General features: G+C 44.9%; 1 protein-coding gene across 3 annotated transcripts in view; it reads right to left on the bottom strand.

Moving 5' to 3' along the window:
* Positions 1–27,828, bottom strand: part of PYROXD1 (pyridine nucleotide-disulphide oxidoreductase domain 1) — a 274,293-nt gene that overhangs the window by 69,308 nt on the left and 177,157 nt on the right. The window lies entirely within an intron of this gene.

The following is a 27,828-nucleotide window of genomic DNA, read 5'->3' on the forward strand; positions in this document are numbered from 1 at the left end:
CGCCCTTCAAATTCAAAAATTTCCTCAACAAATCCCACCATGGGAATTTTTTCACCAGTATACGTAACAGGTTTAATATCAGGTGGAAGTAATTCCTTTTTTAAAACATGTGCAAACAACTTTTTCCAAACATCACGTTTAACAATCGTGTAAGGGGAGCCAGAATCAGGTACAATGTTAATTAAAACTCCCCCTATTAAGATGTCACAAGTAGGTTTTTTAGATCTGCAATTTATATTCAAAACAGCGTTATCACCTTCCCAAAAGTCAAGGATGCAAAAGATGCTATCATCGCTAGATGCATCATAGTTCTCAGCATTCGGCTCATTAGAGTCATCAATGCATTTTACTGTTGTCTTATCTTTACCAGACTTAAATTTACACACTTTAGAAGAATGTCCAATTTTATTACAAAAATTACATTTTGATTTTAAGGCAGGGCATTTCGGATCATTAGCATAATGTCTGTTGAACCCACATCTGAAACAACTAGGAATGCTTTCTTTTTTATCTCTAGGAGATGGACCAGGATTAGTGTTCTTTTTATAAGAAAAAGATGATTTGTAATTGTTCTTTTTTTGGTAATTTTGAGACACTTTGCTCACAGTTAGGCCATCATCTTTATCATTGTCCTTGAGGGCAACTTTAGCACATCTTTTAGACATCTCTGCCTTCCTAACAATTGCAAAAATTTCGTTAAGTGGGGAATCTCCACAAGTCCAAAGCTTTTCTTGGATTGAGGTATTGTTGCAATGCATTACTAATTGGTCCCTAACAAAACTATCATGAAGAGTGCTAAATTCACAGTTAATAGCCAACTTCTTTAAAGATGAAACATAGTCTTCAACGGACTCGGACTTGCCTTGTTTTCTTTTGAAAAATTCATACCTGCTTATTCCTACACAAACTGGAGGATGGAAATGCACATCTAAATCTTCTAGAGCGTCTAGGAACACAGTGTTATCATCAGCCCTAACCTTTTTTCCATCTGATTAAAAATTCTATTCCCTTCTGGTCCTAGACTGTGTAAAAGCATTTTCTTTTTCCTCTTTTGAGTAAAAGCACCATCCTGTTCTTCTTCTAAGGCTTCTACATAATTCAAAAAGTAGACCTTCCAATCCGACTATTTAATTGATGGTTCACCAGGTCGGGGTAAAAATGGAACAGGAGTATTCAAACCTCCTTGTGATGCTATTTAATAATTTAACAATTAAAAGGTAACCTGAAAAAAAAACGTTAATGTTAGAATAGAAATACAGAATGAAAAACAAGAAAAATAAATAATAAATTCATAAGGTGTGCATATCACCGATACATCCAATATGACATGCGACAATGGTGTGCATATCACCGTTGGTTTAATTCAGAATAGTTCAAATGTTCTTTGAATTCATCGAAGTAGGGTGAAAACATACCTTCAATATTTAAAGAAGTTCGTTCGAGTAAAATTAAAATCTACGATCACTTGAAATGAAGCAGGAGAACAGCTGTGAGTAATTCTGACGAGCGTGAATGACGTTGAAATATAAACAAAATGGAGTCACGTTGCGTGACCGTAATCACGTGATGCGGAAGGTAACGTGCATTGAACTTTGTAGCGTAGCTCCAAGCTTCCGTAGGCAACGTCACAACGTGCAGCTCCAAGCTTCCGTAGACACGTCACAACATTCGCAGAAGGAGAACGGAGCACATCACAGCCGGAACATGCCTCGCGCTCCAGAACATTCAGTTAATTCAAAGAATGCGCACAGGTACCGTTACTTTAAGAAAATTACGAAGTGCCGTTGTTTTCAATCAACTTTGACTTGGCAAACCAAAATGTAAATGTTTCCATTTAAGTAGTGAAAGGTACCATTCAAATTGTGCACAAGCGAAATTCAGACTCAATTAAAGCAATCGGAGTAGTTCTCCACGATCACACGACAAGTTCAAATGTCATACTCAGCATAAAAGAGTAATGACAGAAGTACTCACGGTACGCAAGTGTTCATAAAAGAATTCCAGAGTACAGGATTACGGAGTTCCTTTTTTCTTCTTTTTCGTGTTACCGGTGTTTAAATTTAGGAAAGGAGTAATTTAAGTTTAAAAAAAAATCCTTGCGTAGGTCCTTGATCTTCCTGCTTGCTAATGGAAAGTGAATCCCATCTTCTGTCGCCAAAATGTAAAGAATGAATATCCGGTAATTCGTATATAATTACGAGTTTATTAGGAAGCAAGCAGGTACGTCCTTCCCAGTCAGGTACAGTCCACCAACAGATGTTTCCTTACATTCTGGAGTGTGGATGTGGTGCATCATCTGATGCTATGGCAACCAGAGAATACACCACGAGCACAACACCACAAAAGGATGCCCCATTTGCAGCAAACTAAAAGAAAATAGACCATTAACAGTTACTATGAACATTAAAAAAACTGAAGGGCTATTACCTTCCTAATCTCTGATAAACATAACAAGCCATACTGTTCCTAAGTATTAAAATTGTTCATATCTATATATTAATCTGTTCCGCCTCAGAAAATAGCACAACACCTGCCAATTTTTTAAAGGACCTGTAGGAATTCCCTATTGTACCTGAAATAAAAGACAAGACCCTGTCCAAACTACAAGAAAGTGGAGTGAAGGGGTGTGCCTAAGTGGCAAAATGATGCTTTAAGCATTGTTTCTTTAACATGGGTTCGAATCTTTATCCAGGAATATTCTGTTGAATACATGTACTGTGTAAAATTCTAATCTCGTAGGTTGAGCTGCGACTGGCGAGAGGAGGATCATGTTTCTTTAGGATTCACCGAATAAAGTATTGGGTACTACTACAGTAAGTCCTGGCTTTCTTCACCACACTTTTTGGTTACCAGCGCCAATCACAGCTGTGTGAAACCTGAAGAGTGATCAGGACCTCCTGTGTGCGAATCACAAGGGGCACCTAACAGCGAGAAAGGTGGGAACCCCGCTAATTTTTGAGGAACAGGAATGGAGTGAGATTGGCAAGCTTGGCGGATGGTGAACTTAACTACTGGAAAGGGGAAGAATACACTAGCGGTGAGTCATAATATTAAAAGTCGAACTGTATGTAAAAATTATTGTGTGTCAACAGCATAACCATTGCCCCTTGTGTGGCATCTGTTGCTATGATACCGCAAAGCCTGTACGTGAGTCTGTCTGCATGCATCCATTATCTATATAACCACTCTAAGCTGCCCGCGAGCCGTCTTCAGAGCAGGACAACCTTTGTGCATCAAGCCTTCCATCAGCTTGGACTGCCTTTGTGACGTGCATCAATTGTACAACTGTATTGACGTTTCATGCGCTGAGTGAACTAACCTGGTGATTGAGTGCCCCACAGGCAATGTGCTTAGTTAATAGTGTGGCCTTTGCTTTAATTAGCACGTTGACTTCAAGCGCTTACTAGAAGCACACTCCACTTCCCTGTTGTGTACAGTGTTCTGCCTGAACGCCACGTGACACTGGCAATAATCTGCTGAATTTAGAGGAAAGTACCTTGGGGGTGACTCTCCATTTGGTGTTTAACCCCATCCGCGCTAAGTGTTTTCCCACTGTGCGCTAAAGATTCACAAATCCTGGTTTACATGACGAGCTCAGCTCGTCATGAGCGTACGACAGGCGTACCTCATGATGAGCTGAGCTCAACATGAGCGTGGAAGGGGTTAAAGAAAAAAAGGGGAATCCAGACACGGCAATCTGTTGGCTACAAAGTTCCCTACTGTTTACTGCATATTTACAATGGCCTCATCCTCCATAGTTATACGTCCTTCGTTCCTTCAGCACCATGACCACTAGAGGGTGGCATATTAGGGGGTGTACCCACTCCAAGGAAGAGACCCATTAGTCACGACCTGCACAGCCCTTTTTACACCCCTAAATGTAGTATTTTGGGGCAACTCTGAACCTTGTCTCCTCAGATTAGAGGAAAAAAGGAGGACCCAATAGCTGTGTTGACCAAGGAAGAAGAGGACACCAACTGTTTGGCCCCAGCCCTACTGGCCTGTCCCGACTCCGACCTGACTACTGAGGAACCCCCGGCTGGTCCAGCAGCCAGCAGCCCCCCAGATCCTAGAGGACCTGCCCTGCACCCAGCTTACAGACTCTGTCTCCCGTGAGCACCCGATTTGCTCAAGCAAAGACTTTCAAAATAGAACAGAGATCCAGGAGGCTCCGAAATTCTGCACCACTCTAAACCCAACGCCCACGGCCCAACACAACAAGGAGGTCTCTCCAGCGATCCTGACCTGGGGTCTGGTGATTACTGACCTCCCTCAAACTTCAAGCAGGACGCCTGTAGCCTCAACCTGAAGGGTCCCCCCGACCGCGACTGGAGCTAGTAAGATTACCCGAAGCCAAAAGACACTCCTGCACATGATGCCCCACGGCCTTGGGCAGCCCAACCGACGGTGTATTTATTTATTTATTCATTTAAACTTATAAGGCGCACAGCTACCCGCAGTGGGTTTCCCGGCGCCAAGGCAAGGGACAGACTAAAGAAGAAAGGAACTGCCAAACAAACCCCTAGAAAGAACTGTTTTGATCACTGCTGGAAAAACCAGGTTTTTAGTCCCCTGCGGAAGCGGAAAAGATCCGTCTCCAACTTCAGGGTAGCGGGCAAGGCATTCCAAGACTTAGGACCTAGATGAGAGAAAAAGTGGCCGCCCATCTTCACTAGCTTAAATCTAGGAACAATAAAATCGCCTTTTCCCGAGGATCTCAAACAGCGGCTGGGCTTATAAGCCTGAATGAGACCCTGTACAGGCATCCCTCAAGAATCCAACTTACCTCTCTAGTTGGTGGTCACCTCCAGGAAGCCTCCCTGACCGTGCCTGCAACATCTTTACCAACCCGAAATCTGCATTGAAATCCATAGGACACCCGATGTCTCCTTGGCGCACTGCATCCGGCCGCCTCCGTGCCGCTGGTGGTGCAGCGCCCTCTGCTGATTGTTTGCTCCTGCAGTGCTGATCCCTACCCCAGAAGCTTTGCTACCTGCTGGAAAGCAGTCCTGGACGAAGGCCCCCTTAGCCCAATTGGCTAACATTGGGCCCCTGTACTCTGCACCCAGTGCCGCTGGTGGTGCACTTTGAATGCCAACCTGGACCTTGGGGAACCTTGGTCCTAACTCCCAAAACTCTAAATTGTAAGTTGTTTACTTACCAGTAAATCGTTAACACTCTTTTCCCCAAAGGAACAAATGTTACGATTTTTGCTCCTAAAAAATGCATTGACCTACTATTTTGTATGAAAAGAAAGTAACTATGCTTTGACTTAAGAATTGCCGTACTTACCTGTAAGTGACAAACTGCAGTGTATGATATATCGGCATAGCACCTCAAGTACTTAAAGTAACTGAAAAGTAATCCAAAGTAACCTTACTGTATTTTGACCTGTTCTAAAAGTAATACCAACCTGTAATCAATTCTAATACAATCCACAATTGCATTTCTGTGTATAGCCTTGAATTTGAAAGTATTTCTTGCTTGTCTGTCTCAAGTCCTGCTTGGTTCTACAAAATAAAATATAATTATACCTTTTTAAACTTACCTAATTAGTATGGATTTTGGCTCTGAATGTGTGCCATAAGCCTTGATTGAGTGAATAGAATAAATGCCTTACACAACCTCCTGATAAGCCTAACTGCTCGACCACACTTCCACAAAGAGAGCTGTTTGTGATTATCTAATTTAGCCTCTGCTATGCCTCTAGGGTCTCCCTGGACTCTGTGGACACTATACCTTACTTTGGTATAGTGTATACAGAGCCATAGCTTCCGACAATCAGGTGTTGTTGGTGCACCCTTGAATATTTCAAGCAGGGAGAAAATCAAGGCCAAGAGATTAATTTGTTGTCCCAGGCAAAACAGAGGAACTAATGGTGAATTTGTCCTTCTTATTCACTATTGTAACAAAAGTGATGTGGGAAAGGGAATGGCCTCAAAGGTCACCTTCACCTAGAGATATCAATCCTAGGGGGTTTCAGGGTAAGAAAATACTTGTTAGCCATGATCGAATTTGAGTTGAGATGCTTTTAAGGGAAGGTGAATATGGCCGAAAATGGACCAACCAAGTCATGGTTGTGGATGATAAATGGGGTGGAGGAGATAAAAAGTGAGATGAAAGATGTGTTTAAAGAGGTGTTGGGGCAAATGAAGAGTTACGTGCACAAGGTAGTGTTGAAAAAAACAACTATTCCAGTCAAACATAAGTTGAAGAAAGTACCCATGGTTGTGACAGGGGAGGTAAAAAGATGCTGGAAGACATCATCAGGGATATTGTCAAGGAATCTGTTGAGGCCACCAATTGGGTTTCCCCTGTGGTTATTACATAAAAAGAAACAGAAAGAATAGGTGTTATGTGGATATCCGGAGTCTTAATCATCATGTGGTCACTGACACATTCCCTTTGCCCAATATAAATGATTTACTCTTACTTCTTCAGGGAGGGAGATACTTCCTGAAGCTTGACCTCAAAAGTACATACCATCAAACTATGTTCCATGATGATTCCAAAGAGTTTACAGCTTTTGTCACAATGGAAGGCACGTTCCAATTTCACGTTCTCCACTGCTGCAAGCATATTCCAGGGTATGATGACAGAAGTTTTAAAGGGACTATAGAGCATGTCATTTTTTTCATGATGACACAATGGTGTTCGGAGAGTCAAGGCAGGATCATAATGATGCATTGAGGGCTGTTTTAGGAAGATTGTGTATGTCAGGGCTTACTCTCAGGAAAACAAAAGTGCATGTTTTTGGTCAAGAAAAACGAGTATCTAGGTCACACAATATTAGGGAAGGGAGTCAAACCCAAAGTGATCTTCTCAAGGCCATACGGTCAGCACAAGGACCAGTTGCGCTCCTATATGGAGTTGATCGAATATTAGTCAAAGTTTGTTAGCAATTGTGCCTCAAAGACTGAAGATTTGCGGAAATTGTTGAGGAATAGGTGCGCGTTCAAATGGGAAGTGGATCAACAGGAGGTATTTGATTTGGTGAGGAAGGATGTCAGTGAGGCAGGAATCCTGGTTCCGTTTGATACCCGGAGGAGTTCTATTTTGACTGTAGGTGCCAGTGCTTGTGGAGTGGGAGCTGTCTTGTCTCAATTTTACACTGGAGCAAAAAGAACTGTGGCCTTCACTTCATGCTCGTTGACCGATAGTGAATGGAATTACTCTGTGATCAAGCACAAAGCTTTGGCTGCTGTAGAATATTTTAGGACCTTCCTGTGGGGTTTGACATTTTGTATTCTACGGATCACAAACCTTTGGTAAAGGTGTTGACTCCAGGTGGAGAGGGGAAAGGGGTCTGCCACATTAGTTAGGCTTGCCTTGAAACTGCAAGAGTGTAAGTAAAAGCTTAAACACATTCCAGGGTGTAAGGACATTCAAGCTGACTGTCTCTCTCTGATGTGCTTAAAGTGGTCGGACGTTGATGACCAAGATATATTATCCAAATAAGAGTAGGGAGAAGTAGCTTCTGTGACGGATGTTGATGAATGTGCGGGTGTAGCTTTTATCGCTGTCAAGTGGAATAAATGTATGGAAGAAGATCTTGTACTAAAGGGTGTGAAGACATTGGTGGTAGTAGGAGGGAGAGTACTATAGCTCCTTCCTCGAGACCATTCTTGAAGGTATTAGACAAGTTGACATTGTACAGCGAGCATGTGATCGTATTGAATGATAAATTTGTGCTGCCAGGGGGTTTGAAAGGGACTTGGCCCATGAGGGGCATTAAGAGCAAATCTGGACTTAAAAAAGGAAACGTGAGAACTTTTGACGGGCAGGCATGAATGAACAAAGGGCGAAATGGGTGGAACAGTGTCAGATTTGCATGGAGAGTGAGAACAGACTCATAACAGGAGTTCGGGCAGTGCAGGCACATACAGTTGATCCAGGGAAACTATTGAGCACCGTTTCTTTGGATTTTATTGGAACCATGTGTGCTCAGAGAGGAGGGGTCACAAATGCAATAGTGAGGTTAGTATGCACTCCAAGTGGGTGAAGTTTGTTTCAGAAGTGACTAAAAACAATAGCATCTGAACCTTGCAGTACGTTTTTTTTAGAGGAGGGTTAACCTTGTCTCTTGATCATGTACAATGGGACACAACTGACTGCACATGAGATGAGGGCAGTTTTGGAAAATTGTGGAGTGGAGCACCATTGCACAGCTCTTTACAACCCTCAAGCCAATGGGATAGTGGAAGGGGTCAACTGTGTGGTCAAGGGTGCTATCTTGATGGCAAACCAGTGAGGCGAAGATGAGGTGAATGACAGGATTTGGGCTCATTGCACAACTGTAAGCAGTGTAACCAACATTTCCCCTTTTGAGAGGATGAGGAGGAAAAAGGCAGGTACGAAGTTGACACCTGCATGGCTGGCTGAAAATGGCAGTAAAGCAGCAACAGAAAGCAGGGGGAAATGATTAGGACTACAGTGAGAGCTGGTAATTGGGTTAAGGTAAAACTTAGAAGAGTGACTTGTGGATTGTGCAAGTTTTGGTGGCCTTTTAAAGTTAGGGAGGTACATGAGGGTTACGTTGTGTTGAAGAATGGCAATAAATTGAATCATCGCATGGTTGCGCTGTACCAGAAGGGTGACAGTGTCTTGGTCTAGGGCCATCAGGGTCAGGGAGAAATCAGCAGTTTTACGTTGGCTGATGATGAGGAGTTACTCAGGAACTCAACTCGTAAATTGAGAAGTGCTGTTGAGAATGATGGGTGAAGAGGAATTCTGTGAGTGATAGGAGAAAACAGGTTTTGAGTGGCGAGGGTGATGTGAATGAGAGGTAGAAAGTACAAATCCAGAATGCAGTCATGATGCTATTCCTGTTGGTGTTAATACCTCTTAATGTGATGCCAACGTACAACATGATATATGTACACTTATAACAACGTCAATACCAGTATATGTAATGGCGATGTACACCATAATCTATGCAGGCTTAATAATGTCAAGACCAGGAAAAACTATGTTGATACACGCTATGACAAATGAACACATAATAATGAGAATGATTGCATGCAAGATCTGGCAACCTGGATGTCCGCAAACTGTTTGAAGTTGAACGGTAGCAAGACCGAGGTGCTCGTGGTGGGGGGAGGGCCGTCTGCTTGGTCGTCGGCATGGTGGCCCCCTTGCCTGGGAGAAGTCCCAGTCCCATGCCAGGAGGCAAGGAACCTCGGAGTATGGCTGGATGCGGATCTTGCTTTTGGCCCCCAGATCAGTCGGGTGGCAGGGGTGTGCTTCGGCGTTCTGAGAACCTTAAGGAAAGTAGTAGATCTCCTCCCTATCGCGGCTCGAAGGACGTTGGTGCACGCCCTGGTCACTTCGCGATTAGACTATCGGAATCTGTTGTATCTGGGGGCCACGGGCAAGGTCGTGGGCCGCCTACAAGTGCTGCAAAACGCCGCGGCGCGTTTAGTCCTTAGGCTCCCCAAGAGATCTCCCTCTAAAGCAGCACTCCAGGCCCTCCACTGGCTCCCTGTGGGGAAAAGGGTGGAGTTTAAAGCTCTTTCCACATGTCATCGCATTTTGAGCGGCAAAGCTCCTGCTCCGCTTCAGAGTCTGGTGACCTGGTATGAGCCCACGCGCAATCTTCGATCCTCCCGAACTGGGTTGCTAAAGGTTCCAAGAGTAAGGAAGGCTCGCATGGGAGGGAGATCCTTCAGATACCTTGCTCCCAGGTGTTGGAATGCTCTACCTTTAGAATTGCGCTTGGAACCGTCTGAGACCATGTTCAGAAAGAAACTTAAAAACCATTTATATAGTAGGTAGACTTCTTAAAGGGCGGGAGGGGCGGCTACTCCACTTATCATAGCGCGGGGACACGCCGGTGGCGTAACCAGGCGCTTTATAAATGTCCAATAAAAAATAAATAAATAAAATGTCTAAATATAATATCAATGACCGCCATGTTATATGTGCACGCAATAACAAACTTGTATCATTGTCGTCGAATTCAACCAAGATGACCTACCCCTCAACCCAGAGTCAGAGATACGTGGTCAGAAAAGCCTGGTGACCCAAATCCAAGCCTAGTGATTGATAGATCACAGGTGGGTTTACACTTAGCCCAAATACAAACGTGCAAACTGGAAAAACCCTGATTGATCCCACAAGTAGGCAATTACACCACAAACAGGTGCAAGAAGATTGGCCCCAATAACACACTTTTGGCCAAAGGCGTGCATTCCAAAAATACCACAAAATCAGATGTCACATGTAGTTAGGAACACTCAGCCAATCAGAACACAGTATGCACACTACATGCAGTGATCATGTGCTCCACATGCCAGACATCTGAACACACACACACTGGCCTACACTAGCTCTCCACGAGGTCGAGAGCCACCTGTGTCCCCCTTATCAGATGGCTGTATTTAGGGTTCATGACTAAGCCCGGATCTACATGCTTAACAATAATGTGTAATGGTGTTATTGTACCCCATAAACTTGTATATATCACCAGCCAAAACTTCTGTACATTGAGACTGTCTTCAGACACGACTCTGCTGATAATCTCCCAGATACTGCGTTTAATTAAACCAACTTATTCCTGTTTTGCCAAACGCCTCTTGTCTTTTCATTTTTTCAAGGTAAATTCATATCCAAGCAATATGGGTGCAGGTGAAGTACGCCAACCCAGAATTCACAAACCGCCACGTTACTTGTAGGATTATGGCTAATTCTGGAACCCAGCATGGGTATTTCTTAATGTCCCTATAAAACTTTTCTGAGTTGAACTTGGCAGATTATTTAACACTCTCAGCCAGTGCCCAGTGAGACAGACCAAGATTTTTTGGCACTGCTACCATAAGATTATTAGCAACACACCCCCGAGTAGGGAGTGAATTACTGGAGCACGGGAGAAAATTTGAATTTGGATTATACTAAGTGGTGCACGATCCATCCTAATACGTTATGGCGGCGGGTGCCCACCCTGCATTTTGCTGTGTTTCGCGGGTTCCCATACCGCTCTTATGCCGCCTATTATGTTATTTACCAGGAGGGTGCCCACCCCACTTAATTGAGCCCTAGCAGGTGCCCATCCCGCTTTATGCAATTATTTTAAACTTACAAGGGAGCCCACCCCTCATGGCGGAGAAAGCGGAAGTCAGGCAGCAATGTGCCTGGCGGCGGGCGGGACTTTCGGTTTCACAGAGGAAGTCCTGCACATGCCCCGGCAGACGGAGAAAGTCGTATGGAGCTTTGCGGGCTCCCCTGCCACATCCTGTGTTCCCAGGGAGGGCCCGATTGAAAGAGAAAGCGGGGGGAGCCTCGAGGACTCCCCTGAGAAGTGGTGCCGGTCCCGCAGATTCCCTGCCGCATTGAGAGGGGAGGTAGGCCCGCGGAAGATCACCAGTGACTGAAGGTGTTCCCAGTCAGCCCCGTTGAGTGAGGGCTGGACGGGACACATGGTCATTATCTTTTTGTTTTCATATGCAGACCCGCCGTTGCAGGCCGCTCCAATGATGGGCTAGTTGTTTTAAGGGTCCCAGTGGGGGTCCCGAGGGACAGTGGTGCCCGTACTTCCCCGTGTGGGCCGGTGCTTCTACATTGTGGGCTATTGTTACCGCTGCCCCCCCCCCCCCCTCCTGCCCCCCCAGGGCGTCAGCTGCGATAATGGTGGCAAGTTAAGGGCATGTTTTACTTTTCAGAACCTACGTGGCTCCAAAAAAGGGGGCATAGTTGTTTACAGAGCGCCGTGAGGCTCCGACGCTTTGTATTTGTTTCAGAACCCCATGTGGCTCCAACAAAGGGGGCACATTTGTTTCAAGGGCCATTGAGAGCCCATGCCTCATTTTTCTATTTCCAGCTGCCGAGCAAGTAGTGGACAGCTGCGCTGATTAGGTCTTTCTTTTAGGGGACATGTTTGAATTCAGAGTGAGATGCACTCCTTCGCTCCCTGACCTTCACAGCTGCGCAACACTTGGTGCTAGCTGCAACGTTTAGGTTTGAGCAATTGCGCACCCCTGACTCTTGCTGCATTGGCAGCACGCCCTGTCTTTTTGACAGAGGGCATTTGAGCCCCTTAGAGATGGCCAGTTGGCCAGGGGGACTATTAGGTTTGTAGGGCGCCAGGCCCTAATGTGATTTATATAGGTGCTAGGAAATGTAATTTATATAGTATGATTTATGCACCCTGATTTTTGCCTCTAGATGTGTTTTTATGATTATGAGGTTTTAACTACTGTTTTATGTTTTATTTTATTCCCTACTGTGGTTTAGGTATGAGTAATTCCCTACTGCAGTTTATGTTAGTAAGTTACTTCCTAATGCGAGTTATGTTTAGGTGGTTATGGTTTACTATGTTTAGGCTTATGAGGGAGGCGCAGAATATATTTCTCGCCTTATGTGATACTGTACAGGATATGTTCTTACTTTTACTATTTTTAACAAGTTATGATTCTGAGAGTGGCCCAGTCATGTGTAAATAATCCCCTGTAAATATTGCCCAGTGCCAGTTGGCACAGTGTATCTTGTGTGAATACCATCTAATGTGTTTTATGAGAATACAAAGGCTATTTTTATACATAACCTTGTGTGGAGTTCCTTTAGTGATGTGCCTAGTATGTTGTTACTGTGTGTGTTGCGCAAATGATTTACACATTGCCACCAGGATAAGCCTAACTGTTCGTGTCAAGCTACCAAGGGGGTGAACAGGGGTTTTCTTTGGCGTGTAACTCCCTTTCCCTGACTAGAGTGGTGGTCTCAGCCTGGCTTTGGCGCAAGCCTTAGCCAACCAGAAATCCAATTTCTAACACAGTGCAATGTGTATAATGTATGATTGAATAACAGTAAACCTGCAAAACGTTAATTGATATTCTTGGCCAAGACACAGGGTGGGTTCCCAAACATTTGCTCTATTACTAAGCACTGGTGGATCTATTCCTAGTTGATTATCAAACAACCAGATTCACCTTTGAGATGCCTAAATGGCTACAGTCTGAGATCTAAAAAACAACTGTCTGTTAAGAGATAGAGGACTGCTGCATCTGATCAGTTTATCTCTTTCACTGCTGTTGCATGAAGTATGATCACTGACCATCCCAGATGAGTTTTTACATTACACAATTTCCTAGAGCATTCTTATCCTTGGTTGACAGTGCCATTGAGGATAAGAGACAGGAACAGGTAGTCAACACTGAAAACTGAGTTCAAGAAAACCTGCTGTACTGAGGACCAGGTGACACCAGAAGGAAATACTAGCCTCAAGAAATCCAGATGGGATTCCCAAAAGAGGGAGGAGTCAACTGGCTGGATAAGCCGGAGGGGCAGTGTAACACGCCTACGGCACTGGTTCATAGTTACAGACAAGTACAGGGCCCAGATTCTATCCCCTACCCTTCCTCAAAGTCATCATACAAAGCAAAGCATAAAGCTGCTAAGCTTCAAGAAAGTGCTCAGATTACTCTCTCAACCGCTGTCACAAGGAGCACTATTGAGGGCCATTTCTTGGATTTCTATGGATAAACTGAGTCAGGTGAATCTTTCTTTCTTTTTGTGTACTAACTGCACTCACAGGGGAGCCATTGATGTAGGAGACAAGAAACCCATTTAGAAAAATCAAGAAGAATTTAATGAGCAAAAAGACACCAAAATAATAACAGGAATTGGTAATGCATCGGTTTCGCCTATGTAAGAGTAAAGAGCTGTTTTTTCATCAATCATTGTACGGAAGAAAAAAAGAGATCCCTGACAGATAACACAGGAGTGGAGAGGCTATGGCACAGCGGCCAGGGCTGCTGACTCGAGAGCTGGGGATCCCGGGTGGTGTCTCGGCAGCACCGCAATATTCTGTGATTCTATGCAATCACATAATCGACACGGGTGATAAATTGTTATACAAATATGCTGCAATAATAAAAGGCAAAACTTTATGAAAATATAGTTCCACCAAAGCAGATGTTAACAGTTTTTTGGTGGTGGGAAACTGATAAGAGAAGCAGATGAGGAACAATCATTGGTAAAAGCAGGAAAATATGCTACAGCCAATCGAAATGGAGGAAAGGTAAGTGGCACATATATGAACCAACGTAAAGCTAGGAAAGAGAGGAGGCCGGATGTAAATCCCTTTTAAGATTATATTAAAAACAATAGATTTCGCAAGCACTGTGCAGGTGAAATATAAAAATGAAATAAGGGAACATAGATACTTTTCGGGTCTCAAAATACTCTAGTGAGGCAAATCAGGAGGCTGAAGTTAGCGAGGGTCTATAGAAGTCTGGTACATAGCTAGAGTGTTCCCACTGAAGCCTTCAGTTTTGGTGCCAAAACCTCCAAGCAGGGCAGAGCAGGATTTTTTAGGAACTGGGGTAGATTAGCTACTTTATTCCCAAATCAAAGGTTTTCTTTTCAGACTATTTAGCTGGACACTACAACTGAGCGGGGCTCCCCAAGGCCAGATACCTTTACAGTGAGGTCCTGCTAAAGCCTTTTTGTCTGTAGTAAGAGGCTTGGAGTGGAGTAAACCTGAATTAATTGTGTCCCGAGTGTACACCATCCATGGGGAAACTTCAGCACCTTGTTCATGCCCTAAAGAGATAAAGAAAATGACTACAGCTGAGATTTCTTTAACTACTGGTAAAGCTGCTCCTAGTCATCCTGAAAGGCCCCAGGCCATCAGGCTGGCTTCTAAGCACCTGGGCTCTTGTCAGCCAGGACTCCTTTAGGGTCTAGTTCACAATGTTCAGCTGGGCTTTGTTGGGGTTCATGCCGCTTTTATGATTCTTGGCTCCCTGTAGCAGTAACTGAAGGTAAAAAACAAAACCCTTAGCGGGTACTTCCAGGGCCACTGTGATAGCAGGATTCAGGATTCCTTGGGGCCTCTTGCTTCTTCTCTTGAAAAGTTTTGTCTCAGGTCCAGAGATGTTCTGAGGAGGCGGAGGTGAAAAGCAAGTTTTTTCCTGTGCAGTAGCCCTTGATTGAAAAAGACCTACACCTAATCCTGCCGACTTTCCTGAAAGAATCCACTCCCTTTTTCAGAATTCCTTCTCAGTTTACTGCTTGTCTGTGAAACTCTCATCCAAGATAACCTTATCTTTCTTCCTTCAGCCTGAGTGCTGTATCTCCTTCTTGCCATTCCCCAAAGGATAAGAGGTTTACTCCCCTTAGCCAATGCTGCAACTGAATTTCAATGACTGCTTTGAGCAAAGACAGAATATCAAGGCTGGCACTGGACATACATGGTTTCAGTTCCTGAGATCCGCATTTGGGATTTTCACATCAAGAGAAAGTGCTGTGAAATTTGTCAATTGAGTGTATTTCTGCCTCCCTTCCTAGATTAATTCCAGCTGGGTGACCAATGTTAACACTATAGCTTTCATTCTACAAAGGGCTAAACCGCTATCATGGCAGGACTGAGAGCCAAAAACAGCCCTGGTAAATTTTGTTGGCCCAGCCTCCTCACAGCATAGTCAGTCTCCGGCAGCTCTGTTAGGCTGTGCTGAGTCTTGTATTTTCATTGTATTTTGCTGCTGGGATTACTGTGTTCAATCCAAGCCTTTAATGAGGGTGGTCCTGTAGGTGAAAATTGCCCCCCTTAGATGACAATCAGCTTCCTGTCTGCCAGCCCAGCGGAGAAATACCCGATGCCCGGTATAGCCAGTCCCACCCTGACCACCATTTTCCAGAAAAGTGGTTACTATTAGCCAGTCAGGATTTTGTATTAAGTCTCAGGAGCAGGGCCGTGAGGCAAACTGATTTATTCTTAGGCAGCACAAAGTTTTCACATTCTCATTAAAAAAACTGTCTTTCACACCTGAATATGATTTTTAAAGTCAAGTGGAGATTACATTTGATTCACTATTCTAGCATTTTCCAAGGCCAACTTAAATATAAGAGGCTTTACCTAGACAGGGACAAACAACTTTCTTGGCAAATTGTCACTGAGGGGAACATAGTTTTCCTTAATATCCCTCTGTTACATATTAAGTAAGCGCCTTGAGACCCTACGGGTAAGTAGTGCGCTCTAGAAATGTCTTTGATTGATTGATTGATTAAGTACCCAGACCAGTGAGCTTAAAAGGCACACTTTAGGAGTGTGACCAAGCTAACAATTTCAAAGGTCTTTATTTCGACGATTAGTCATTAGTCATAAAAAACACAAACGTTATACAAAATTCCAGCAAAATTAAAATAATACAATATGGTCATACATGTATAATATTTAGTTGCAAACTCCAAGTACAAATAGAGCATCCCCGGGGATTACAGCGGAACCATCCGTCCCACAAAGCTAAAAAAAATATTTAACATCAATTAAATATAAGGTATTATACATTCCAACTTTCATAACACACTTAAGACTAAAGTTAAAATCAAAATTGATTTAAAAGAAAAACGACATTAATATGTGTATACAATTGGCGGCTAAAAAGATCATCTTGGGCATATTTTGCTAGTACGGAGTCTCCAAGACCAATGTAAAAACTTAGCCACTGCAATAACCACAGACTGGGTAGTGTCAGTTTTAAGAATTCTTTAGGCTTCACAACCTGTCCGCAGTCTAAGCTGCAAACAGATAGGTTTCAGCCAGGTCCGTCTCGGAACTTTATTCTCGGGTCAAGAGAATAAGATTTGTCCAATGGTCTCATTCTGGAGTGCAATGGGCGGAACCAGTGGTGACAACAGTACGTCACACACGGAGCAAGGGACTCCCGGAACCCACCACGAGCACCAACTCGGTCTAGTGGTTAATCTGTCCTCAATAACCCTGACAGACACACAGATCCAAGTATTAAATAAGGGTTTAGGTTTTGTACCAACCCCAACCACATACAAGTTCAAACTTTGCTGTGAATTAAAAGAATTCCTGAGAAAAATCCAACTACAGGTCTTCTTTCAAGATAAAAACTCTGAAGAACGATCTAAAAGTGACACAGGACTACAAAAGAAATCAAATTTTGTCCCACCAGCCCACAGCCTACCCGTGGAAATACTGACCTTTGAGAAAGCAGTCATGAAGGAGGTACAGGAGTTGGACCCACGTACAATCAAAGTATTTCACAATACTAGTAGAGCTGAACAATCAGCAATACAAGAACTCTCAAAAAATAACCTCATTACCATCAAGCCAGCCGACAAAGGCGGGGCAATCGTCCTACAGAACACCACCGATTACAGAAGAGAATGCCTTCGCCTGTTAGGTGACACAAGAAATTACGCCATACTGGATGAAGATCCCACAGAACGATTAAGGATTTAGATTGCCTACCTAACAGAGGAGTGTCAAGCCAACGATTGGTTGAGTAAGAAAGAAATAGAGTTTCTGACTAATAAGAAACCCACGATACCATATTTCTACACTATCCCTAAAATTCATAAGAGACTAGAAAATCCACCAGGAAGACCAATAGTCTCGGGGATAGTGTCAATCCTAGAACTCCTGTCGCAATTTGCGGACGCCTTTCTCAGACCTTTGGTGCAGAAAACTGACACTTACCTTCGAGACACTAAGGATGTACTGTGCCTCCTAAAAGATCTAGCTTTTGATCCAACATCCAGTATTTTAATCAGTCTGGATGTTGAAAGTCTGTACACCAGCTTGCCACACAGGGAGACCTTACAGATATTGGAGGAGGTACTGTACGAGAGTGAGTGGGAATTCCACACCCCACGACATGTGGTGATGGAATGCTGCCAACTAGCATTGTCTGAAAACTTTTTCCGTTTCGAATCAACATTATACAAACAACAACACGGGACCAGCATGGGCAGCACTTTCGCGCCGAGCATAGCCGGACTGTATGTCCATCAATTGGAGAAAAACAAAATACTAAATGAGAGGAATCCCCACAGACACCGAATTCTGGAATGGAAACGTTATATCGACGATATTCTGTTGATCTGGCAAGGTACAGAGGAAGAAGCACAAACCTTCTTGACGTGGCTCAACAAACAGGATCCCTTCCTGAAATTCACGTGCTCAATGAGCAAGACTGACTTGGTATTCTTAGATCTGAATATACATGCTGAATCAGGAAAATTAGTCACAACAACTCACTTCAAGGAGACAGCACAAAACTGTCTCTTGGCCTTTGACAGTTTTCACCCTCGCCACCTCAGACAGAACCTCCCATTCGGGCAATTCCTCAGTTTACGAAGGAATTGTAGCAAAAAAACTGACTACCTGACCCAAGCAGAAGACCTGGGCAACAAGCTGAGAAACAGAAAATACCCGACCAAACTGATCAAGGAAGCAAAAAAACGAGCTGCAAATAATAATAGGGAAGCCCTATTAGAACCAAAAGAGAGAACTCAACCAGAGAACAACAGACCAATTTGTATCACTACATTTAATCAAGTTTCAGACACTGTGTCTAAGATAATCAAAAAACACTGGCCAATAATCAACAGTGGTGGACTAACCATACCTACCCCCATGTTCAGCCATAGACGTGGCAAAAACTTGAAAGATTTTTTTGGTACATACCCGCCCCATACTTACAAATCAAACAATAAGATCCCAACCACTACCAAGTGGACATTTCCCATGTAACAATTGCAGTGTTTGCCATTTAACATCCGCAACGAAAACCATAACCTTCAACAATGCTACAAGATGGGAGCTAAGAGGTTTTTCCAATTGCAACACCAGTGGAGTGGTGTACCTGATAACTTGCACATGCAACCTACACTATGTAGGGATGACCACAAGGAAGGTCAGCACCTGCATAGTAGAACACAGAAGCAACATAAGGTGCAAACGAGCTACCACCAGAATGACTACCCACTTCATTGAGCAGAACCATACACCAAATGACCTCACTTGGGTAGTCCTAGAAGTAGTAAAGAATAAGGACAACCTGGAGAGAATCCTCCATGAGCGAGAACAAAGATGGGTGTTCCGATTGCACACTGACACCCTGGGGCTTAATGATGAAATCCCATGGGGGGCATTTCGACCCTAGCCCCACCATGTGGAAATGACAATACTTCAAAAAGGACAAGTACCTTATTTCTGAAACTGTCCTAACCCGACCCCCCTCCTTTCTTTTGAATCCTACTCAAAGAAAGGAAAGCAGAAACATCTATTGACGATAAAGTGAAACACCAATCCACTAACAGAGGATCCTAAAAGCACACTACAACAAATGTAGATGGGTTCCACTGTTCCTCATATTTACCATCCGCGAATTCCCTTTTTTTTTTTTTTTTTTTAAAATAAAAACATTTGTGTTCTAAATTATACTGTATGTAAGTCCCCTACTGAAGCATCACTCTAAATCACTCCGCCCTCCAAAATTCGGCCATATACCAACTTTATACATAAAATTGTCAAGTACTCGTGTCGATCTCAACGACACACCCTCAAGATGGCCGCCATAGACGATACGGTCTAGTCTTGTAGAAAGGCCCGGCAACCCGGAAGCGCGGTGAATCTAAATACACCGGCACACCCTTCCTGCTTCAGTATGCGGTCGGGTGAGGAGTAAACAGGTAGTACCGAGCGGGTTTGCCGATAGGAAGTAAGTACAGCATGGCGCAATAATGCCGCTATGCCAAACCTTTCTAAAGGGTTTAATTTTTTCATGAAGGAAACTATAGATAAAGAGAAACGTAACTATTACCTTGAAATCCTTACAGCAATGTTTCCACGAGGCGATCCTGCCCTCGCCTGAGACCATGAAGTGTAATTTAACACTCATATATGTAAATATACTATTTGCCATGATATTATTTTATGTGTATGTGTTGTTGTGTGTCTTGTCAATAGTCACATTAAGTCCTGTGTCTTCTGTGTGAAATCACTAAACCACTTTATTCACAGTTCTTTTATCTTTCACACCGGTTTGAAAACCAGCACGCACCAGTATGGTGCCCAGGGCACACCCACGCCATAGATGAAGTGAGCTGCATGTGTGATCCCCCCTTTTTGAAGGGGGATGTTTGCCACTAATCAAATGCCATTCTCTTTTACAGCAATACGAGTAAAATACAAACCGTATGTATATGAAAAACGCATGTTTTATTATTAACAGCGTATAGCATAAAAACTAGTATTTATTTTTAAAAAACCTATTCATTAGAATATAGGAGTGGAAATACAGGGCTGGTCCCTGTATGGTCCTGATGAAAAGCTTGGGGGAGCTTGAAACATGTCGACCATAACACTGATCTAGCTCAATTTAAAAGTTAGAATACAGTGTTACCCCTTTTTAATTTATACCACACTAGGAGCAAAATAAATTGTTGAGGCCCATTAGCACGGTATTTTTAATCACATACCCACTCCACCATCACCAAACTTTACACCACACATAGTCATCTCACAAACAAGTGCTCCTGCGTAGTCCGCTTGTCGCAGCACGCCCCTTTTCGTAGAGAACTGGGATGGCCCCAATGATGAAGCATGTCACCGTGGGGCAACCCTGGTGAGTGAGGGGACTCTAGAAAGAAATTTTTCTTTCTCACATTTTGGTACACACTGACTTAATTAGCAGTAACCAGAAAACACCAACCAGGTCTCTGAACCCTTCACAGTGGGTTCCTGTATTTCGAATACTGACTGGAGGCCGACCTGGTTTGGTTTAATCTCCCTCTCCCTCCTATTTTTTGTTCTTGCATTAAGCAGCCACGGGCTGCGGGAGTTTTTACATAAAAGGTCAACTGTAAGGTACACACCTAGTTGATCTAGTGACTGGACATTACACACCAAAAAATCTCACTAAAATCATCATGGCACAAAACACAGGACTATCTTTCTCGGAAGATGAAGTAGACAGGGCTATTGCCTCCATGCTACCGCATGCAGGGGCACCTACTGGAGAAAATAGTGATGCAAGCCAGTGTTGGGACGAACTAACAGAACTGAAGAGAACACAGATAAAAACGTTGATACATGGCATCATGATGGCAGAATACTTACGAGCAAATGCCGCACCAAGAGGCCTCATAGTCAGGAACGAACCATTTATATTTCAGCACGACAAGCAATTCAAACTAGACTGGTCACAAATATCTTGGCACTGCACTAGAGACTGGCTAGTTCTGATCATAAAAACAGCGACCAGACTAGTAGACTCCCTAAAAGAGGAGATTAATTCCATGGAGATTCGCCTGAAATCTTTCCAAACTCCAGCAGAACTCACGAAAAGACTAAATGAGCTGAATAAAACTATGTCCGAATTCGAAATTAGCCTAAAGGATTCGAAATATATCAAACTATCCAAGGATAAGAAGATATTTTCACATGAAAAAGTGTATCCTTATGTCAGGGATGACTACAGAACCAGTAGCAGGAACCCAGGCTATAACACTGATAGCGATGGCTCTGACGCAGGATCAGACAGCTCAGGGGGATCAAGCAACTACAATACTACCCCCAACAGAAGACCCAGAAGAGGAAGAGGCAACACAAGAGGTTATAGGGGCAACCAAGCACCTATGTGGCCAATGTACCAGGACCCGTACAACTACGGTCCACCACCTCCACCTTTTTTCTATGGCCCACCCATGTACCATCAACCAAACTTTCAAAACTGGGGAAACAACCAAGGCAATCAAGGCAACCAGAGGAAACCTTTTTTAGGGAGAGGCCGCCCAGCCCAACGAGCAAAGAACAAACCCAACCAAGGAGTGCAATGGGCGGAACCAGTGGTGACAACAGTACGTCACACACGGAGCAAGGGACCCCCGGAACCCACCACGAGCACCAACTCGGTCTAGTGGTTAATCTGTCCTCAATAACCCTGACAGACACACAGATCCAAGTATTAAATAAGGGTTTAGGTTTTGTACCAACCCCAACCACAGACAAGTTCAAACTTTGCTGTGAATTAAAAGAATTCCTGAGAAAAATCAAACTACAGGTCTTCTTTCAAGATAAAAACTCCGAAGAACGATCTAAAAGTGACACAGGACTACAAAAGAAATCAAATTTTGTCCCACCAGCCCACAGCCTACCCGTGGAAATACTGACCTTTGAGAAAGCAGTCATGAAGGAGGTACAGGAGTTGGACCCACGTACAATCAAAGTATTTCACAATACTAGTAGAGCTGAACAATCAGCAATACAAGAACTCTCAAAAAATAACCTCATTACCATCAAGCCAGCCGACAAAGGCGGGGCAATCGTCCTACAGAACACCACCGATTACAGAAGAGAATGCCTTCGCCTGTTAGGTGACACAAGAAATTACGCCATACTGGATGAAGATCCCACAGAACGATTAAGGATTTCGATTGCCTACCTAACAGAGGAGTGTCAAGCCAACGATTGGTTGAGTAAGAAAGAAATAGAGTTTCTGACTAATAAGAAACCCACGATACCATATTTCTACACTATCCCTAAAATTCATAAGAGACTAGAAAATCCACCAGGAAGACCAATAGTCTCGGGGATAGGGTCAATCCTAGAACCCCTGTCGCAATTTGCGGACGCCTTTCTCAGACCTTTGGTGCAGAAAACTGACACTTACCTTCGAGACACTAAGGATGTACTGTGCCTCCTAAAAGATCTAGCTTTTGATCCAACATCCAGTATTCTAATCAGTCTGGATGTTGAAAGTCTGTACACCAGCTTGCCACACAGGGAGACCTTACAGATATTGGAGGAGGTACTGTACGAGAGTGAGTGGGAATTCCACACCCCATGACATGTGGTGATGGAATGCTGCCAACTAGCATTGTCTGAAAACTTTTTCCGTTTCGAATCAACACTATACTAACAACAACACGGGACCAGCATGGGCAGCACTTTCGCGCCGAGCATAGCCGGACTGTATGTCCATCAATTGGAGAAAAACAAAATACTAAGGGCCCGATGTAGGTAAAAGGGATTTTCCGAATTCAAAATACCGAGGCTGGCCGAATCGGTATTCTGAAATCGGAAAACGAGATGTAGCAAACAAACAGCGAAATAATACCGAATCGGTCAGCATCGGTAATGTGAATCGCTACGTACCGATTCGGCACGGACCGAATCGGAAAGTACCGAATCGGCTACCACCGAATCGGAAATAGCCGAATCGGCTACCACCGAATCGGAAATAGCCGAGTCGGTAAAATCCGATTCGGCAATTACCGAATCGGAGGTATGAAAACACACCCATGGGCAAAAAGCCCATAGGAAAGCATTGAAGAAACCGAATCGGTAAAATCCGAATCGGATTTTACCGATTCGTTAAAATCCGAATCGGTAAAAGCCGAATCGGTAAAAGCCGATTCAGCCAATGAGGTGGATCCCCCTCCCCCACCCAAACAGGGAGTGGCAACCCTGGCAGGTGCAGCTAATTAAGAACTTTCTGGAGAGCCAGCCTGAGCTGAACACTCACAGTTAGCAGCAGTGGGAGTAGGAGGTAGTGAACTGTTCAGATCAAGATGGCAAACCCTAGTGAGAGCCAGAAGTCCAGCCAGAAAAGGAAGCCAAAGTTCAGCAGCATCGAGCTGCAGGTGTTGGTTGAGGAGGTGGTGAGGGTGCACCGGCAGCTATTCGGGAAGCTGTCCCTCAATGTGCCTGACAGCACCAAGAGGAGGCTCTGGAGTGAAATCGCCCAAAAGGTCAATGCTGTAGGTGTCACCCCCAGGTCCCTTGATGAGCTGAAGAAGCGCTTCTATGACATCCGCAGCCTGACCAAACGGAAGATGGCTGAGATCCAGAGGCAGGCTGGAGTCACAGGTGGAGGAAGGAACCCGGCGCCACCCCTCACCGAGCTGGAGGAACTGGTCTCCAGCACCATTGAGAGGGAGAGCGTGACCGGAATTGGGACCCTGGACAGCTCAGCCAGAGCTACAGCTACAGGTAAGAAGCATGCGCATCATGACACACCCTACCAGACACCTCCCCATTAGACACAATGCACAGCCAAACCCCAGCACAGTACTGTAACCAACATACAAGAGACAAGCATCATGGAACATGTAGTCAGCAGAAGTTAGCAAAATATGGCAGTGCAGAATCACAAGACATGAAACAGTGGAACACATTCTAAGGAGATGCAAGGACAAGTGGAATGCTTTAATTGTACTGACTGTAATACATCGGCACTCAGTTAACAAATGCTTCTTTGTACCTAGGGGCACCATCAGGCGGAGAACCACTGACAACAGAGGCAGCAGCACCATCTACCAGTGCACTCGCAGGGCCGAGCACGAGTCAGGCTGCCGAGGAGGAGGAGGAAAACACCATAGGGCTGGGTAGTGAGGGAGACCTGGCAATAGACTATGATTCACTTCACTCCCCACAAATGCCGAGCACACCACCCTTGCTGTTCTCCCCAGAGAACTCCCCGACAAGGGACCTCCATCCACCTACACCAGCTCCTGCCACGATCATGGCTGTGGCTCCAGTACACCCTGTCCTGGGAGCAGGGGCTCAGGCCCCGGCCAGTACCACACCCCCACCAGTGGCACCCCAGCCCACTCAGCAGGCCGGCAGCAGCAGTACCCGGCGCCGTGCCATTCCCACCACTGCAGCGCCAGCACCGGAGGGCAGTGTCTTCCTGGGCCTTGAAGGGAATATGGTGAAAATCCAAAGGCAGCAGGCGAAGTCCATCATGGCCTGCCAACGCCAGCTCCTGCAGCACAACCTGCAGATGGGGGAAATGGTGAAAGGTTTTCAGGCCTTTGTGGATACCAACAAGGAGGTAGCAGCAGGTTTAGGCAGGCTAACCACTGCCATTACCAGTTATGTGGCAGACTAGAGGAGCATGAGCTGTCGCGCAGGCGGGATGCCCGGGTGCAAAACCGCTCCATAAGCCGCCTTGCTGCTGCAATGGCACAACTCTGTCAGCGCGGTGCCAACATGGAGTCAAGTCTCACCCAAAATACCGCCGAGATAACAAGGGGAATGGCCCGCATCACGACAGCAATGGAGGCCATGATTATCTCTAACACTGCCGCAAATCCTGCCCTGGACCTGGGGGATGCTGGGGACAGCAGCAGCCGCAGCAGCCCGGCCAGCGCTGCGTCAGAGCCACGCAGGAGCACCAGGCGCTCCGCAGAAGCCGCTGGTCATTCTGAAGGGGGTGAGGGACACCCCAGTGGGGCTGCCAAGCGCTCAAAGAAATAGCCTTGCAAGGGCGGGTGAGGCAACCTGGACCTTAGACTTTTGTTTTCTTTGCTATTACACCTTTTTTTTGTTGCACATCAGTGCAGTAACTGTGTTACAACAGTATTAAAATTTGCTTTTTCACCACAACCATTTACCTGTCTGTGCATCTGTACTCACTCAGAAATAGTTTTCTGTAATCTCCTCACGTCTGTATCTGCCATCACTTGGCGTACACACCCCAGCTGGCTGTGTCAGTGGCACAGCTTCGTCGTCGTCATGGTCCTCGTAGTCAGACAACTCCACCTCAGTGCCCTTCTTCACCGCAAGGTTGTGTAACATTGCACATACAGCTATGATCTTGCAGCAGGTGATGGGGGTATACTGCCTTGCACCTCCACTCTTGTGCAGGCATCTGAATCTACTTTTCCAGATGCCAAAGGTCCGTTCGACGACATTCCTTGTGCGTATGTGGGCCCGGTTATACCTCCTTTGGCTGGGTGTGGAGGGGTTGAGGTAGGGGGTGAGTATGAATGAGCGGAGGGCATATGCACTGTCGCCTGGAAGGGAAAGGGGTAACATTACACACATGCATACATGTATTCCACCTAGCTACTTTGTGTTATGGGGGTCTGATGATGTGTCTCACCTAGGAGGTATCCTTCACCAAATTCGCCAGCCATCAGCCGTGCATAGATGCCGCTCTGTTGGAAAATATAGGAGTCGTGGGTACTCCCTGGGAATTTTGCTACCAGGTCTGTGATGGTGCACTTCGCATTGCAGATCACCTGCACGTTGATGGTGTGTGTAGACTTCCGATTGCGGTATATGTATTCTGTGTCCGCTGGTGGGCAAATCGGAATGTGCGTGCCATCTATGCAGCCAATGATTTGGGGAAATTGTGCCATCTGGTAGAAGTCAGCTTTAGTTTGTAGCAGTTCTGCGTGGGTTGCAGGGAAAGAGATGTATTGGTCCATCCTGTGTATCATGGCGTCAAGGAATGTGTGGAAGAACCTTGACAGGCTGCTCTGGGTCACCCCTCCTGCCGCTGCAACTCCACTTTGATAGCTGCCAGACGCAAGCAGGTGTAGGCTGCATAGCACCTGGACGTGTGCTGGGATGGCGTGTGCCCTTGGGGTGTGGTGGTCCAACAATGGTTTGAGGTCCCTGATGAGCTCAAGAATGGTGTCAGAGTCCAGCCTGTATCTCTGTAGGATCTCTGCCTCTGTGAGCATGAACAGGGTTATTCTCTGTCTGTAGACCTGTTCATTTCTTTGCCATTCCCTCTGTCCTTCCTGCTGTAGCCGTAGCCGCCTCGCAATGACATAAAAAACTGCCATCCTGCAAGCTGCAATGCATTTTGGGGCTGTTTATATGGGTTGGAGTTGGTTACCACCTGATTGTAATCCATGGTAAATACCGAGTGAATTCTACCGATTTTGAGCCGAAATCGGTGTTTCTGTGCCTCCCTACATCTCCCCATCTGTCCGAATCGGGGAATTTCCCGATCGGTGATTCATACGAATCGGTAGGTTCTCCGATTCGGCTCATGTCCGAATCGGTGTATCTACCGATTCGGTACATGGACCGAATCGGCTTTATTCCGATTCAGTGTGTCTACCGATTCGGTACATGGACCAATTCGGATAATTTCCGATTCGGTGTCAGTACCGAATCGGTACATGGACCGATTCGGATAATTTCCGAATCGGTGTCACTACCGATTCGGTACATGGACCAATTATGTTATTTTCTGATTCGGTGTGTCTACCGATTCGGTACATGGACCGAATCGGTGTTTGCATCCGATTCGGTGTGTTACCGATTCGTTACATATCTGATTTTCGGTATGTACGTATCGGATTCTTTTCCATTCGGTACTCATTCCGAATCGGTTTTCGCTCCGATTTTGACTTTTTTTCTTGCCCTACATCTCGATGGCTGTATACCGATCGGTAAGGGCCCAAAATCGGTATTTTCGGCCGTTACCGATCGATAACGGCCTACCTACATCTGGCCCTAAATGAGAGGAATCCCCACAGACACCGAATTCTGGAATGGAAACGTTATATCGACGATATTCTGTTGATCTGGCAAGGTACAGAGGAAGAACCACAAACCTTCTTGACATGGCTCAACAAACAGGATCCCTTCCTGAAATTCACGTGCTCAATGAGCAAGACTGACTTGGTATTCTTAGATCTAAATATACATGCTGAATCAGGAAAATTAGTCACAACAACTCACTTCAAGGAGACAGCACGAAACTGTCTCTTGGCCTTTGACAGTTTTCACCCTCGCCACCTCAGACAGAACCTCCCATTCGGGCAATTCCTCCGTTTACGAAGGAATTGAAGCAAAAAAACTGACTACCTGACCCAAGCAGAAGACCTGGGCAACAAGCTGAGAAACAGAAAATACCCGAACAAACTGATCAAGGAAGCAAAAAAACGAGCTGCAAATAATAATAGGGAAGCCCTATTAGAACCAAAAGAGAGAACTCAACCAGAGAACAACAGACCAATTTGTATCACTACATTTAATCAAGTTTCAGACACTGTGTCTAAGATAATCAAAAAACACTGGCCAATAATCAACAGTGGTGGACTAACCATACCTACCCCCATGTTCAGCCATAGACGTGGCAAAAACTTGAAAGATTTTTTTGGTACATACCCGCCCCATACTTACAAATCAAACAATAAGATCCCAACCAAGTGGACATTTCCCATGTAACAATTGCAGTGTTTGCCATTTAACATCCGCAACGAAAACCATAACCTTCAACAATGCTACAAGATGGGAGCTAAGAGGTTTTTCCAATTGCAACACCAGTG

The sequence above is a fragment of the Lissotriton vulgaris genome, chromosome 1_1 (assembly GCF_964263255.1).
Source record: "Lissotriton vulgaris chromosome 1_1, aLisVul1.2, whole genome shotgun sequence".
In the NCBI taxonomy this organism is placed as follows: Eukaryota; Metazoa; Chordata; class Amphibia; order Caudata; family Salamandridae; genus Lissotriton; species Lissotriton vulgaris.